The sequence below is a fragment of the Salvelinus namaycush genome, chromosome 11 (genome assembly GCF_016432855.1).
Source record: "Salvelinus namaycush isolate Seneca chromosome 11, SaNama_1.0, whole genome shotgun sequence".
NCBI lineage: Eukaryota > Metazoa > Chordata > Actinopteri > Salmoniformes > Salmonidae > Salvelinus > Salvelinus namaycush.
Window position 1 is genome coordinate 3,330,498 of NC_052317.1, and position 13,467 is coordinate 3,343,964.

A 13,467-nucleotide genomic window follows, 5' to 3' on the forward strand; every position below is an offset into this window, starting at 1 on the left:
ATTTTTTGCGTCATCACTGCATGCGATCATGACTCTCAAAGCCGCTGTTTACTTCTAAGATCACTTTAGCACCGCCCTAAAAACCCGATTCAAATTCGACACAAACCTTCAAATAGGTGTGTAATGACACATTATATAAACTCTTTATAGTGTTTTATTTACATTTTAGAGGCGATAAGGTGATAAGTTGGACAGATCGAGTGAAAAAAAGCAGTTTTCCCACACGACAACTGTCCTTCTCACTATCACGCATTAGTTTCGATTCCCCACCCGCCATTTTTAAAAAGACCCGACGGAGCTCATTGCCTTGTTGAATTATGCAGAAACGGGCAGCGTGGGGGTCATGTAATTGATTCTGTTGGAAAGGGGAGAAATTGTGCTTTACAATGGTATTGACATTACAGTTGATCTGGAAGTATTACGTTTTTGGTGCGCTAAAATAAGGTCAATTGTACGGACCAAGGCGATGTACAAAAGTGAGTGAGTTTACGTTAGATAGCTAATGAGGTCTGTTGTCTCCCACAAACGATCCACTCTATGCATGACTCAAAATTCAGGTTAGCGAATTGGTGCTCCATGGGTGCCACAAGCGTATTATTTTTTGGTATTTCCAATCTTTCGGCAGTGATAAATAAAAACAATTAAACTGTTCTTTAGTTCCAAAAGCCTGTGAAATTTTATTTACCAAAAGCTACTGGATATTAGCTATCAAGTATCAAAGACAGATTTCAAAACTCAATGGAGGATGGTAATAAATAACTTCCTGTTGAGGCTTTTCGGCTTCTTCTTCTTTTCTTCAAGTGGGTGAGGCGGTTTAGGGAGTGACATTTATTGCTAGAAAGGAACCATTTGTATTGAGTCAAAAATATACAGTTGAAGTCAGAAGTTTACACAAACTTAGGTTGGAGTCATTAAAACTCGTTTTTCAACCACCACACATTTCTTGTTAACAAACTATAGTTTTGGCAAGTCGGTTAGCACATCTACTTTGTGCATGACAGAAGTCATTTTTCCAACAATTGTTCACAGACAGATTATTTCACTTATAATTCACTGTATCACAATTCCAGTGGGTCAGAAGTTTACATACACTAAGTTTACTGTGCCTTTAAACAGCTTGGAAAATTCCAGAAAATGATGTCATGGCTTTAGAAGCTTCTGATAGGCTCATTTACATAATTTGAGTCAATTTAAGGTGTACCTGTGGATGAATTTCAAGGCCTACCTTCAAACTCAGTGCTTCTTTGCTTGACATCATGGGAAAATCTAAAGAAATCAGCCAGGACCTCAGAAAAAAATGTGTAGACCGCAATTTCCAAATGCCTGAAGGTACCACGTTCATCTGTACAAACAATAGTACGCAAGTATAAACACCATGGGACCACACAGCCGTCATACCGCTCAGGAAGGAGACGCATTCTGTCTCCTAGAGATGAGCATACTTTGGTGTGAAAAGTGAAAATCAATCCCAGAACAACAGCAAAGGACCTTGTGAAGATGCTGGAGGAAGCAGGTACAAAAATATCTATATCCACAGTAAAGCAAGTTCTATATCGACATAACCTGAAAGGCCGCTCAGCAAGGACGAAGCCACTACTCCAAAACACCGCCATCAAAAAGCCAGACCACGGTTTGCAACTGCACATGGGGACAAAGATCGTACTTTTTGGAGAAATGTCCTCTGGTCTGATGAAACAAAAATAGAACTGTTTGGCCATAATGACCATCGTTATGTTTGGAGGAAAATGGGGGACGCTTGCAAGCTGAAGACACCATCCCAACCGTGAAGCACGGGGGTGGCAGCATGATGTTTTGTGGGTGCTTTGCTGCAGGAGGGACTGGTGCACTTCACAAAATAGATAGCACCATGAGGGAGGAAAATTATGTGGATATAGCGAAGCAACATCTCAAGACATCAGTCAGGAAGTTAAAGCTTGGTCGCAAATGGGTCTTCCAAATGGACAATGACCCCAAGCATACTTCCAAAGTTGTGGCAAAATGGCTTAAGGACAACAAAGTCAAGGTATTGGAGTGGCCATCACAAAGCCCTGACCTCAATCCCATAGAAAATTTGTGGGCAGAACTGAAAAAGCATGTGCGAGCAAGGAGGCCTTACAAACCTGACCCAGTTACACCAGCTCTGTCAGGAGGAATGTGTCAAAATTCACCCAACATATTGTGGGAAGCTACCCGACACGTTTGACCCAAGTTAAACAATTTAAAGGCAATGCTAGCAAATACTAATTGAGTGTATGTAAACTTCTGACCCGCTGGGAATGTGATGAAGGATGTGATGAAGGAAATAAAAACTGAAATAAATAATTCTCTCTACTATTATTCTGATATTTCACATCCTTAAAATAAAGGGTGATCCTAACTGACCTAAGAAAGACAGGGAATTTAAATTAAATGTCAGGAATTGTGAAAAACTGAGTTTAAATGTATTTGGCTAAGGTGTATGTAAACTTCCCACTTCCACTGTAGTAGCCTACATTAAATCAATGGCAAAATGTACACTATTTTGAGGCATAAATCTATTTCAACTGTAAATTATTAGGTGTAGTTCTATCACTTTTTTGGGTCATCCTCAATGATTGTAAATGCATTATGTCCACATGTGTGGTTGTATTGTGTTTTCAAATTGATAAAAACAAATGTAAAGTATTGATAGGAACAAAAACAAAACAGCTTACATCTTCTGGCTGACAGTAGGTAACTGGAAGGTGGCAGGCTGAATTTGAGATCAGAGAAATTCTTTGGTATTGGCTTTCAAATGAACTCATGGCTAGATGGCTTGCCTAGGTTTTATAGCGGTCCTCTGCCTGGAGGCTAAATGCCAGAGATGCAAAAGCGGACTGCCAAGGGCTTATAGTGGTCCTATGAGTCGAGGCTACCAGCAAGAGATGCAAATCACGTCTTGAACGGCAAACTCCATTCGCCCGCTGGGGGCAGGAGTTTATAGCCTTGGGCGTAGTGAATGCAGAAAATAGCAAGCGGGAGATTATTTTGTGACTGTGACTAACTACCTGAACCACCCCCATTTCATCCACACACAATTTACACCTTCTGCTATACTGTATGTATGGGTAAAATAGATTTGACAGACCTGAAGTACCTTGAAAACACCTTCCAGGTTAAATGTTTTGATTTGGGGGAAAAATAGGCAATATACAAATAGTATACAGACACAAGTCCACAAAAACATCATACAGAATATACAATATTGGAACACTAAACATAACTCTGGAGTTTAGGCTGATTGCAGTGGGAATATACAGTACAATTTACAGAGGATAAATATCTATATATGCAGAGGGAGGGATGCTGCCATGGCAAATATATACAGCACGTCAGTGGAGGCTGGTGGGAGGAGCTATAGGAGGACAGGCTCATAGCTGGAATGGAATAAATAGAACGGTATCAAACATATGGAAACCACGTTTGACTCCGTTCCATTTATTCCAGTCTAGCCATTCCAATGAGCATGTCCTCCTATAGCTCCCCCCACCAGCCCCCACTGCAGTGCATATACAGTGTTGTGCGGAGGTGAACATAGTGCAAATGCAGTAGGGTAGATTAGTATTTGAGCTCATTGATGACAAGGTGCAGTAATCAGCCCAATTGAGGTGGCGGGAAGTTTTGGTCATGATTGACCTAAATCATCTGCCAGAGCAGAGTTTTGAAAACATGGGGTGTCCAGGATGGGCAGGGTCGGCGATGATCTTACCTGCACGCTTCCTTGCACTGGAGGCGTAAAGGTCCTTGATGGTGGGCAGGGGACTGAAGACCGGACAATGCACTGCAGTTTGCCAGGACCCAAACCAGATAGTGATGGACGTGTAGAATCGAATCAGTTTGAGTTTCGGCAGCAGGCGCAGATAGTACATCCTCTGTCGAGCGTTCTTGGTCACGGCTGTGATGTTGTCCTCCCACTTGAGTTTGTGGCAGATGATGGTCCTCAGGAATTTGAATGACTTGGCCATGCTGACGGCGGAGCCATCAATCTCGAGGTCAATCACCATCTCTACGGTTTTGACTGTGTTGAGTTCCAGGTTGTTGCGACTGCACCAGGCCACCAGGCGGTGAACCTCTCCAAGATACATGTGTGTGTTTTGTCCTATATTTATATGTTATTTTTTAAATTATTTTTAAACCCAGCCCCCATCTTTTGCCTTTTGGTAGGCCGTCATTGTAAATAAGAATTTGTCCTTAACTGACTTGCCAAGTTATATAAAGGTTAAATAAATAAATAAAAATAAAACATGGACTCGTAGTTGTCGGAGATGAGACCAACCAGGTTGGTGTCATCAGCAAACCTGAGTAGTTTGACAGATGCGACGTTGGAGGTGCAGTCATTGATGTAGAGTCAGTAGAGGAGGGGGGAGAGCATGCAACCCTGCGGTGACCCCGTGCTAAGAGATATGGAGCTGTGTCCTGTTGGTTAGGAAGTTGGTGATCCACCGACAGATAGAGTCAAATACTTTCAGCTGGGTAAATTTGTGCTGTAGCAGTTCCAGAATGATTGTGTTGAAGGCTGAGCTAAAGTCCACAAATATTATCCTCACGTATGTCCTTGCGTTGTCGAGGTGTTGGAGGATGTAGTGAAGGCCCATGTCGACGGCGTCATCCACAGACCGACTAGCTCTGTAGGCTAACCGCATGGGGTCAAGTGGTGGTTTTGAGATGGGATAGGACAAGGTGCTTAAAGGTTTTCATGATGACCGAGGTGAGCGCTACAGGTCTGGTTATTCAGGCGGTTACCTTTTGTTTCTTCGGGACGGGGATGATGGTGGAGCAATTGAAGCAGGCAGGTACAGTGCATAGTTCCAGAGACTGATTGAATATGTCCGTGAAAACAAGGGAAAACTGGTCAGCGCAGTGCTTTAGTGTGGCTGAGGAGACCCGGTCTGGGCTTGCAACCTTCCTGCTGTTTTGCCTCTTGAAGAGCTTGTTCACCTCCTGTTCTATGATGACGAGGGGGTGGGCAGCCTGGGGTAGGCGGGAGTAAGGGGGAGGGAGTGAGGGGGTTGGAGGAAGGGAGTAGAGTCCTGATGGCTGAAAGTGTTGTCAGCTGAGGGGCAAGATGGCGGAGAAGAAACTCTTGATGGCTGAGGGCTTTTTGAGATTCAAAACGACAGTAGAACTCGTTCAGCTGGTTTGACAGTAGTGGGTCGTCTAGTGCCTGGGGGGTCTTTTATTTGTAGTTTGTGATCTGCTGGAGACCCATTCAGACAGACGAGCTGTTGTTGGGCTCGAATTGTTGTTCTAGCCACTCCTTGTAATGAATTTTGCCCACTTTAATCCCCTTGTTGAGCAGCTGTTAGCAGTTCTATAGGCCTCTTTGTTGTTGCTCCTATGTGCCCCCTCTTTGGCTGAGCGCAGGGCTCTGAGTTCGGCATTGAACCAGGGTTTGTCATTGTTAAATTTGACAAAAGTGCTGGTTAGAACTACTGGTGTCTGCATGGTTAGATGTACAGTTCAGATTTACAGCTGTGAAAATTAGACCAGACAGTTGATTACGGTTGGGCGATGTCAACCTTTGTCCTATCGTGATTATGTACCCATAAAACATTGTGATATACGATGGTATCATCCCCTATTGACCAAGCAAAAAACATTTGCTCAGCGAAATCTAAATGCTACATCTTGAAGAATAATGGTGAAAGATAATGTTGTTGAAAGCCTGGGCTGAGGCTAAATGCAGGCAAATCTTTTCTAATATTTATTTCTGGTGGAGGAGCTTCAGCATGGAAGAAGTTTGTGTGTGTGTGTGTGCGTGTGTGTGGCGCGCAAATTATGGAGCAGTGACATAAACCCTGTTTATACCTGGTTCTAACTTGCACCCTTTGTCCTGATCTAGTCCACATTCTGATTGTCTACACCTGTCTAAAAATGTGGGCACAATCAAAAGACACACTGTGATCCGATCCTCCTGCCCACCTCCGGAGGTAATCAGACATGCATTGTGTCTGGATATCTTACAAGTGTAGAAAGATCTGGACAAAGAAACCATTTAAATCATCATTATTACGCCCTCTAAAATCTTTGACTGGTGGCACAATTGACTGATTACATAAATATGTGTCATACAATAAATAAATACATATTATGTTTGAAAGAGTAGCTGTGAAATAATTAGCATAAACGAAGTGACCAGGAAATCTGGTCACAATGCAGACACAGTGGATGGATAATGTGTGTAGACACATTACTGGAAATGTGGGCACAATCAGAATATAGACAAGATCAGAATAAAGGACCCATGTTAGCACCAGGTATAAACAGGGTTTTAGTGAGTTAGGTTATACATCATGGGCTGGATCTAAGCAGTCTCCCATCTTCAGAAGTGGATAATAATTGCTTTATTTGCCTCATAAAATAATAGTAAATAAATGATATTGTTTGTTCTCTCATAAAGCTGTGATTGAGAATAGTGTATGCCTAAGCTTAGGGTATAGACTTTCATTCTTGATCATTCTTAAACTAGAATATTTGGGAAATAAGCTCATGTTAAAGTTATGAACATCTCGTTAAGACACTCTAGGACCGGACTTGTCCAGAGCAGACTGTGGATAAATACTTTTGAATTCTTTCTATCTGTAAAATCTATACGTAAAATTTTTGGCAATTATTATTATTTTTTTAATAATCTTGATTCTGAAGCTGAGAAAAATGTGTTGGCTTGTGGGAAGAGTCTGACTTTCGAGAAATGGCAGTTAATCAAATCAAATCAAATTTTATTTGTCACATACACATGGTTAGCAGATGTTAATGCGAGTGTAGCGAAATGCTTGTGCTTCTAGTTCCAACAATGCAGTAATAACCAACAAGTAATCTAACTGCCGGGGCGGCAGGGTAGCCTAGTGGTTAGAGCGTTGGACTAGTAACCGAAAGGTTGCAAGTTCAAATCCCCGAGCTGACAAGGTACAAATCTGTCGTTCTGCCCCTGAACAGGCAGTTAACCCACTGTTCCTAGGCCGTCATTGAAAATAAGAATTTGTTCTTAACTGACTTGCCTAGTTAAATATAAAAGGTAAATTTGTAAGTCGCTCTGGATAAGAGCGTCTGCTAAATGACTTAAATGTAAATGTAACCTAACAATTCCACAACTACTACCTTATACACACAAGTGTAAAGGGATAAAGAATATGTGCATAAAGATATATGAATGAGTGATGGTACAGAACGGCATAGGCAAGATGCAGTAGATGGTATAGAGTACAGTATATACATATGAGATGAGTAATGTAGGGTATGTAAACATAAAGTGGCTAGTGATACATGTATTACATAAAGATGGCAAGAAGCAGTAGATGATATAGAGTACAGTATATACATATACATATGAGATGAGTAATGTAGGGTATGTAAACATTATATTAAGTGGCATTGTTTAAAGTGTCTAGTGGTACATTTTTACATAATTTCCATCAATTCCCATTATTAAAGTGGCTGGAGTTGAGTCAGTATGTTGGCAGCGGCCGCTAAATGCTAGTGTTGGCTGTTTAACAGTCTGATGGCCTTGAGATAGAAGCTGTTTTTCAGTCTCTCGGTCCCTGCTTTGATGCACCTGTACTGACCTCGCCTTCTGGATGATAGCGGGGTGAACAGGCAGTGGCTTGGGTGGTTGTTGTCCTTGATGATCTTTATGGCCTTCCTGTGACATCGGGTGGTGTAGGTGTCCTGGAGGGCAGGTAGTTTGCCCCCGGTGATGCGTTGTGCAGACCTCACTACCCTCTGGAGAGCCTTACGGTTGTGGGAGGAGCAGTTGCCGTACCAGGCGGTGATACAGCCCGACAGGATGCTCTCGATTGTGCATCTGTAGAAGTTTGTGAGTGCTTTTGGTGACAAGCCGAATTTCTTCAGCCTCCTGAGGTTGAAGAGGCGCTGCTGCGCCTTCTTCACAACGCTGTCTGTGTGGGTGGACCAATTCAGTTTGTCCGTGATGTGTACACCGAGGAACTTAAAACTTTCCACCTTCTCCACTACTGTCCCGTCGATGTGGATAGGGGGGTGCTCCCTCTGCTGTTTCCTGAAGTCCACAATCATCTCCTTTGTTTTGTTGACGTTGAGTGTGAGGTTATTTTCCTGACACCACACTCCGAGGGCCCTCACCTCCTCCCTGTAGGCCGTCTCGTCATTGTTGGTAATCAAGCCTACCACTGTAGTGTCATCCGCAAACTTGATGATTGAGTTGGAGGCGTGCATGGCCACGCAGTCGTGGGTGAACAGGGAGTACAGGAGAGGGCTCAGAACGCACCCTTGTGGGGCCCCAGTGTTGAGGATCAGCGGGGTGGAGATGTTGTTACCTACCCTCACCACCTGGGGGCGGCCCGTCAGGAAGTCCAGGACTCAGTTGCACAGGGCGGGGTCGAGACCCAGGGTCTCGAGCTTGATGACGAGTTTGGAGGGTACTATGGTGTTAAATGCTGAGCTGTAGTCGATGAACAGCATTCTCACATAGGTATTCCTCTTGTCCAGATGGGTTAGGGCAGTGTGCAGTGTGGTTGGGATTGCGTCGTCTGTGGACCTATTGGGTCGGTAAGCAAATTGGAGTGGGTCTAGGGTGTCCGGTAGGGTGGAGGTGATATGGTCCTTGACTAGTCTCTCAAAGCACTTCATGATGACGGAAGTGAGTGCTACAGGGCGGTAGTCGTTTAGCTCAGTTACCTTAGCTTTCTTGGGAACAGGAACAATGGTGGCCCTCTTGAAGCATGTGGGAACAGCAGACTGGGATAAGGATTGATTGAATATGTCCGTAAACACACCAGCCAGCTGGTCTGCGCATGCTCTGAGGACGCGGCTGGGGATGCCGTCTGGGCCTGCAGCCTTGCGAGGGTTAACACGTTTAAATGTTTTACTCACCTCGGCTGCAGTGAAGGAGAGCCCGCAGGTTTTGGTAGCGGGCCGTGTCAGTGGCACTGTATTGTCCTCAAAGCGAGCAAAAAAGTTATTTAGCCTGTCTGGGAGCAAGACATCCTGGTCCGCGACGGGGCTGGTTTTCTTTTTGTAATCCGTGATTGTAGACCCTGCCACATACCTCTTGTGTCTGAGCTGTTGAATTGCGACTCTATTTTGTCTCTATACTGGGACTTAGCTTGTTTGATTGCCTTGCGGAGAGAATAGCTACACTGTTTGTATTCGGTCATGTTTCCGGTCACCTTGCCCTGGTTAAAAGCAGTGGTTCGCGCTTTCAGTTTCACGCGAATGCTGCCGTCAATCCACGGTTTCTGGTTTGGGAATGTTTTAATCGTTGCTGTGGGTACGACATCGTCAATGCACTTTCTAATGAACTCGCTCACCGAATCAGCGTATTCGTCAATGTTGTTGTTGGACGCAATGCAGAACATATCCCAATCCACGTGATCGAAGCAGTCTTGAAGCGTGGAATCAGATTGGTCGGACCAGCGTTGAACAGACCTGAGCGAGGGAGCTTGTTGTTTTAGTTTCTGTTTGTAGGCTGGAAGCAACAAAATGGAGTCGTGGTCAGCTTTTCCGAAAGGAGGGCGGGGGAGGGCCTTATATGCGTCGCGGAAGTTAGTATAACAATGATCCAAGGTTTTACCAGCTCTGGTAGCACAATCGATATGCTGATAGAATTTAGGGAGTTTTGTTTTCAGATTAGCCTTGTTAAAATCCCCAGCTACGATGAATGCAGCCTCAGGGTGTGTGGTTTCCAGTTTACAAAGAGTCAGATAAAGTTCGTTCAGGGCCATCGATGTGTCTGCTTGGGGGGGAATATATACGGCTGTGATTATAATCGAAGAGAATTCCCTTGGTAGATAATGCGGTCGACATTTGATTGTGAGGAATTCTAGATCAGGTGAACAGAATGACTTGAGTTCCTGTATGTTGTTATGATCACACCACGTCTCGTTAATCATAAGGCATACACCCCCGCCCCTCTTCTTACCAGAAAGATGTATGTTTCTGTCGGCGCGATGCGTGAAGAAACCAGCTGGCTGCACCGACTCCGTTAGCGTCTCTTGAGTTAGCCATGTTTCCGTGAAGCAGAGAATGTTACAATCTCTGATGTCTCTCTGGAATGTTACCCTTGCTCGGATTTCATCAACCTTATTGTCAAGAGACTGGACATTGGCGAGTAGTATGCTAGGGAGTGGAGCGCGATGTGCCCGTCTCCGAAGCCTGAGCAGGAGACCGCTACGTTTGCCCCTTTTACGCTGTCGCATAGGGTCGCCGGCTGGGATCAGATCCATTGTATTGGGTGGAAGGCAAAACACTGGATCCGTTTCGGGAAAGTCATATTCCTGGTTGTAACGGTGGTGAGTTGACGTTGCTCTTATATTCAGTAGTTCCTCCCGACTGTATGTAATGAAACCTAAGATTACCTGGGGTACCAATGTAAGGAATAACACATAAAAAAACAAAATACTGCATATTTTCCAAGGAACGCGAAGCGAGGCGGCCACCTCGGTCGGCGCCGGAAGTAGAAAAGTTAAAGACAGTTAAAGACAAAGACACTGAATTAATTAGACCAAATGACAATAGCCTATTTAGACACAATCACCATCTCTTCAAGGTAAGTTACTAAATATAATCCAGTTTGTAACAATCTCTTTTAAATTATGTGTAATTCAATGTAGCGAGCTTTGAAATTATTGATGTACAGTTGAAGTCGGAAGTTTACATACACCTTAGCCAAATAAATTTAAACTCAGTTTTTCACAATTCCTGACATTTAATCCTCGTAAAAATTCTGTTTTAGGTCAGTTAGGATCACCACTTCATTAAAAAAATGTGAAATGTCAGAATAATAGTAGAGAGAATGATTTATTTCAGTTTTTATTTCCTTCATCACATTCCCAGTGGGTCAGAAGTGTACATACACTCAATTAGTATTTGGTAGCATTGCCTTTAAATTGTTTAATTGGGTCAAACGTTTCAGGTAGCCTTCAACAAGCTTCCCACAATAAGTTGGGTGAATTTTGGTCCATTCCTCCTGACAGAGCTGGTGTAACTGAGTCAGGTTTCTAGGCCTCCTTGCTCGCACACGCTTTTTCAGTTCTGCCCACACATTTTCTATAGGATTGAGGTCAGGGCTTTGTGATGGCCACTCCAATACCTTGACTTTGTTGTCCTTAAGCTATTTTGCCACAACTTTGGAAGTATGCTTGGGGTCATTGTCCATTTGGAAGACCCATTTGCGACCAAGCTTTAACTTCCTGACTGATGTCTTGAGATGTTGCTTCGCTATATCCACATAATTTTCCTCTCTCAAGAAGCCATCTATTTTGTGAAGTGCACCAGTCCCTCCTGCAGCAAAGCACCCCCACAACATGATGCTGCCACCCCCGTGCTTCACGGTTGGGATGGTGTTCTTCGGCTTGCAAGCATCCCCCTTTTTTCCTCCAAACATAATGATGGCCATTATGGCCAAACAGTTCTATTTTTGCTTCATCAGACCAGAGGACATTTCTCCAAAAAGTACAATTTTTGTCCCCATGTGCAGTTGCAAACCGTAGTCTGGCTTTTTGATGGCGGTTTGGAGCAGTGGCTTCTTCCTTGCTGAGTGGCCTTTCAGGTTATGTCGATATAGGACTCCTTTTACTGTGGATATAGATACTTTTGTACCTGTTCCCTCCAGCATCTTCACAAGGTCCTTTGCAGTTGTTCTGGGATTGATTTGCACTTTTCGCACCAAAGTACGTTCATCTCTAGGAGACAGAGCGCGTCTCCTTCCTCAGCGGTATGACGGTTGCGTGGTCCCATGGTGTTTATACTTGCGTACTATTGTTTGTACAGATGAACGTGGTACCTTCAGGCATTTGGAAATTGCTCACAAGGATAAACCAGACTTGTGGAGGTCTCCAATTTTTTTATGAGATCTTGGCTGATTTCTTTTGATTTTCCCAGGATGTCAAGCAAAGAGGCACTGAGTTTGAAGGTAGGCCTTGAAATTCATCCACAGGTACACCTCCAATTGACTCAAATGATGTCACTTAGCCTATCAGATGCTTCTAAAGCCATGACAACATTTTCTGGAATTTTCCAAGCTCTTTAAAGGCACAGTCAACTTAGTGTATGTAAACTTCTGACCCACTGGAATTGTGATACAGTGAATTATAAGTGAAATAATCTGTCTGTAAACAATTGTTGGAAAAACTACTTCTGTCATGCACAAAGTAGATGTCCTAACCGACTTGCCAAAACTATAGTTCTTAACAACAAATTTCTGGAGTGATTGAATTTTTTGTGGATGTATTTCCTAATTGTATGTAAACTTCCGACTTCAACTGTATTAGCAAGTTGATGGCACAGTCATATAGCCAGGCACCTACTTAAAGCTGAGTGACTCACTCATTCATGGCTTTGTATCAAAATAAATAAGTACCAACATTCTTTCTGATAGTCTTTAATAAAGAAATGTTTTGTTATCCTGACCTGGACACCATGTACAGTATTATAATAGTCCATTATGGGCTATTAGCTGGACAATATACCTTTACCAACACCTCTCTGTATTTTGATATTTTGTGCATGGGGCTTCCCCAGTGGTGCAGCTGTCTAAGTCACCGCATCCCAATGCAAAATGCGTTTCTACAGATACTGTCACGTTCCTGACCTGTTTTCTGTTGTTGTGTATGTGTTTAGTTGGTCAGGACGTGAGCTGGGTGGGAATTCTATGTTGTGTGTCTAGTTTGTCTGTTTCTATGTCCAGCCTAATATGGTTCTCAATCAGAGGCAGATGGTAATCGTTGTCCCTGATTGAGAATCATATATAGGAGGCTTGTTTTGTGTTGGGATTTTGTGGGTGTTTGTTTCCTGTCTCTGTGGTTGTCTGCACCAGATAGGTCTGTCTCGGTTTTTGCACATTTTGTTATTTTGTATGTTGTTTGTAGTGTTTCACTTGTTCTTTTATTAAACATGTTGAACACTAGCCGCGCTGCACTTTGGTCCAATCCTTGCTACTCCTCTTCGGATGAAGAGATGGAGGAAAGCCGTTACAGATACCCATGCCGGCCACCACCGGGAGACCCATGAGGCGGCTTTTGGTTTTAATTTAGAATTGTCCAATCCGTCAATCCTCTATATGTAATCATTGGCGGAGAGTCACGTCATATTTTTCGATATACTGTAGGCCTACCGTAGGTGACATGAGTCTCACTAGTGTTGAGTAATGTGCTCTTAACTTATTTATTTAAAGAGCATATTGAAGTTAGAAGCAATAGGATTTGAAGCAATAGCCTACTACTATTTTATCACCGTTTCACACTGCTCTGAGACAAGCATGGGGACTGGTCTTGATAAACCAATGATCTTTTATTTTAACTGAATCTCCGTTTGGGTATTGGTTAGACTACAATTATGGTGTATAAATGTTATGCTCTTGGTGTAACTTTTATTTACCTAGGCAAGTCAGTTAAGAACAAATTCTTATTTACAAGGACAGTCTATTCCTTCCTCCCCATTGGGGAATTGAACCCCGGTCTTCCACATGCCCGCACG

At 43.3% G+C, this 13,467-nt stretch overlaps 1 protein-coding gene across 1 annotated transcript in view; it reads right to left on the reverse strand.

Moving 5' to 3' along the window:
- The window catches only part of myo10 (myosin X), a 266,652-nt gene that overhangs the window by 152,190 nt on the left and 100,995 nt on the right, over positions 1-13,467 (reverse strand). The window lies entirely within an intron of this gene.